Below are 4,663 nucleotides of genomic sequence, written 5' to 3' on the forward strand. Positions count from 1 at the left end.
AAAAAAAAAAAAAAATATATATATATATATATATACATATACACACACACATATATAGTGTAAGCTAAGCTTTACTCATTTTAGTACCTCCACTTTACATTTATGTCTACCATACCAAATGCTCATTGGTTTTAGTGAAACTGACCTTTTATTCAATCCTCAAATTAATCCGTATTTGGATAGCATTTAATTGCATCTCTATTATATAAATAAAACAAAAGCAATATACAAAATTAAATACTCTCTTACTGTCCCCAGAAGATTAGAAAATTTGGATATGCTTAAAATCTCATAGAACCTAAATCCTATTCTGTGTTTTAGACTTCAAACCCCACAAACTCAAGCTACAAAACTTCCCCTTGATTTAAGAGGTCACTGAAGCGGGTTGAATAGTATCCTCCAAAATTCATGTCTATCTGATTGGGAATAGGGTCTTTGCAGATGTAAACAAGGTACGAATCTGAAGAATAAATCATCCTGGATTATGGTAGGATTATCTAATGATTTGTGTCCCTATAAGACACAGAGAACACACAAATACACTCCAGAGAAGGTCTGGTGAAGACAGAAGCAAAGATTGGAGGGTTTGCTGTCATAAACCAGGGAAGCCTGGAGTTGTCAGAAGCTGGGAAAAGTAGAGAAGAATGCGTCTCTAGATTGTTCACAGGGACAGTAGACAGGTCAACACTTTGATTTCTGACTTTGGGCCTCCAGGACTATGAAATAATACTTTTTTATGTGATTTGAAGCCACCTAGTTTGTGCTAATTTGTTACAACAACCCTAGGAGATCCATAGAGTCACTGTCCTTAGATCTCCCTGGAAACATGGACCTTCTGGCATGCGCTCTTCCCTCTGAAACCACAAGCTCATGCAGATGCTCTCTCTTGAGGAGCAACCTTGGCCATATTCCTCAGGGCAGTTCTCTCTCCTCCAGGGCCACATCCAGATGCTAGCCCAGAAAAAGAGGCTGTGCTTTATGTTTCAAAGATGAAAGATTCCAACCTTCCATTTTACTACAACGAGCTTTGTTTTCTCCAGGTGCTCATTCCCAAGCAGGTGGGCGAAAGCCACATGGAGTGCTTAGACTCTTTATTGCTATTAAAAGGCAGTAGAGACAGAGAGTCAATTAGACAGAGAGGATGTGTGTGACTACTTTGCACGCTGTTACATGCCTCTACTAAACAACTCTGGGGGAGATTCTGCTGAGTTGCATTTTCTATTTCTAGACATCATTCTTAAGGTTTTGTGCTGTACAAGGAAGGCAATGTTAGTGCTTTCACTCATCAGGCTTAAAAAATATCTTCACATTTTTACTTAGAACCACCTAAGAAGGGGAGGGTTCTAGGGGATGGGGAAGATGGATTTTTCTTTTCATCCGAAGGTGTGCACTTTCTCCCTGGGGAGAGGCACAAAGGCTGTTAAGAGTTTCTAGTCCCACATACAGAGCTTGGTATGCACGTCTGCTCTTCCTTCTCCCCTCTCCCCATCCTCATCACCTCGGTTGGCACAGGTCATCCAGTGTCTTTTCTTTGGGATACTGTACAGACTTTTGTACCCTTAGCTTGTGGCTCAACCCAGTTGTCACATTTCAGAAGAGGGCCTCTGATGGCCTAATCCAATGCCAACCAGCCCTTCCATTGCTCTCTATCACATCATCTTTTATTTGTTCTCAGCACTTTTTTATTATTATCACATAATATATATATATTTTTTCCTTTGTTTGTACCGTGTTTTCATTTTGTATCCCTACCCCATTACCACACAACTCGATAAGGGTAGATGAGTCATTTTTTTCTCTGCTGTGTCCCTAACCCCTTGAAAAGTGATTTGCTCAGTGAATGTGTCCAATAAATGAATAAAAGAAGGGAAGAGTGTATGTTTCACAATGCAACCTTACAGAATTCTGTAACTACCCAGCAGGTTCTTCCTGCCTGCTGCACAAACAAAGATCATGACACTGCAATAAAGAAAGGTGAATTGATGTGAGGCTTGCTATACTTTATGGAAGACAGAATTATTACTCAAGTCAATCTCATAGAAGGTTTGGAGGCTAGAGGTTTTTCAAAGGTAGTTTGAGAAAAGGGGTAGGGGCAGTTTGGCAATGGGTACTTGCCATGGGTTGATTATGTCAGATATGAAATCATAGAGACTTGCAGCTGTCCTCTTGTGCTGAGTCACTTCTGGGTGGGGCCATAGGAGCTGTGTCAGGTCCAGTTGGAGCCATGCGTGTCAGACATGCAAAAAACCTAAAAAGATATCACAAAAGGTCAATCTTAAGTTCCACAATAATGGTGTTATCTGCAGGAGTAATTGGGGAATTGCATATCTTGTGACCTCTGCAATAATGGATGTCAATTCTTTATGTGTATACCTTAGCAGCATTCAGATTCCTCTATCCTCATATCCCAGTGGTCTCTCATTAACTTGACAAAGGCATTTGAGTTTTGCAGAAAAGCTATGATCATTTAAACTATAAACTCAACATCTGGCAGCTTGAAGGTTAAAGGCAGGATGGAGGTTGGCTAGATCAAATCTCCCCCACTGCCATAATTTTCTTACTGATGTAATTTTTGCAAAGATGGCTTCAATTCCAGGACCATCTACTGCAGAGTGGCAGTACCCTTCATGTACTCCCAGGTCTCAGCTGGTAGTTTTCCTACAACCTGAGACCAACATTTCCAGGAAGAATCTTGACGTACCATTTGTTAGTGGTGCCTTAGAGTCTTAGTGAGTGAGTCTTACTAGTCAAAATGAATCCACCACGAGCCAAGGCAACAAAGTTTAGACAACAGAATCTGATTAGCTAAAACTTGCCTCAGGGCTTTGTTCTACCCCTAACAAAGACTTCAAAATCTAATAGAGAGAAGTGTTAGTTTTATAGCTAGGAAGCACTTTGTGGGTGCTGAACATGGCCTAGGTATTTTATATCTATGCATGAACTCGGGGATAAGTGTAACCCTCTTTGTGTGGCTGGCTCAGAGAAAGAAAAAAATGTTCAAGACTACATAGTTTGCCAATGAAGCGGAGAGCTGAGACCAATGTCTAATGCCTTATCTCTCACTTTCTCCACTTCTTAAAGTGATGTAACCCTATCTTCGGAAAATTGCATCTTATTATCAAGTCCAAAAGTTAGGGGTTTCTTGGGGCAGTTTCTAAGACAATGACTCCCTGCCAGCTCTGGCCAATTCCTAGGATGACAAATAGTGGCAAACCCTGTGGAATACAGTAGACTAACAGCAACATCTGATGGTGAGGGGCCTAACTCTGGGGAGCACAGCAGAACCAACCTTTAGCTGACCCAGGACTGGATGAACATGACAAGCACCTCTGGAAACAAAAAATAACAAAATAAGAAAATCCATTTTACCTCTCATTTTTATTAAGAGACACTTCTGAATAATTACTATTCATGGAGGTGGGACTTGAATTCACGCAGCTGGATAGTGTCTTTCCCTAAGCTACTGACATTTGAAGACACTGCTTAAGGTTCTTGGTGGAGGCAAATCAGCACTTGGCATTTTCTGTGAATGTCCTGCTCCCGTGAAAAGGGCCTCCTGATCATCCTCTCTGGAAAACTTCCAGTCTCCAGAATGAGAGCAACCCTGACATAAAATGTTTCTCCTCTTGGCAGATGGAAGAAGTGACATCATTTTTCACAAGTGGAACTCCTACAGAGCACGCACTGGAAGTGCTCAGAGTGGGATCTGCTCTGCTCTCTGCCAACTCCTAGCTGATGATCCTGGTCTGGTCACTTGCTCTCTAGGTCACCACTACTTCTATGTAGAACAAAGAGGATGGTGACAATGACACTCACTAATGTTCTCTTAGCAATAAAATTCAGCTTCTAAACAAGTCCATGCCCCTTTGTGTTCTAAAGCATTTGGGACTTGTAAAGGTTTAATCAAGGGTAACCACACACTAAACAGTATCCTAGATCTGTGTGTGATTTCCTGCCGATATTGGGGTCCGCGTGTTTCCTAAACAAAGGAATGAACACACAAGACAACACAAGACAAGACAAACTTTGGCGCAGTGAGCAGGGTTTAAGGCTCTGTGAACAAACTTTTGACATAAAGTAGGACTATTAAGCATACCTAAAGGAAGAACTTTCCATTGATATCTTTGAGTAGGCTGTCCATTATTATATTCGGGAACAGTAAAGGCAAATTTTTCACAATCTTGGGGTTGTAACGGAATAGTAAAAAAAACACAATCTTTAAGATCTATAACGATTAATTTCCAATTTTGTGGGATAAGAGTTGGATTAGGAAGCCCAGGTTGTAAAGTCCTCATAGGTAGAATACAAGCATTTACAGCTCTAAGATCAGTTAATAAGTGCCATTTTCCTTTTTTCTTTTCTTTTTTTTTTTTTTGACAAGACAAACACAGGGGAATTCCATGCAGAAGTACGTGGTTCAATATGCCCCTCGGCCAACTGTTCCTTAACTAAATTCTTTAAAGCCTTAAGTTTTTCTTTAGATAATGGCCACTGTTCCACCCAAACAGGAGTTGTAGTTTTCCACTTCAATTGTAAAGTTTGAGGCTTGTGGACAGTGGCTAAGAGTTTAAAGGATTGTAGCCCATTTTGAACATCATATTTTTGGCAGCTGAAGAAATATGAGGAATGCTTAAAAAGGCACCAAATTGTTGTAAAAGATCAC

This window comes from Rhinopithecus bieti, unplaced genomic scaffold (genome assembly GCF_001698545.2).
Source record: "Rhinopithecus bieti isolate Rb0 unplaced genomic scaffold, ASM169854v2 scaffold_34489, whole genome shotgun sequence".
NCBI lineage: Eukaryota > Metazoa > Chordata > Mammalia > Primates > Cercopithecidae > Rhinopithecus > Rhinopithecus bieti.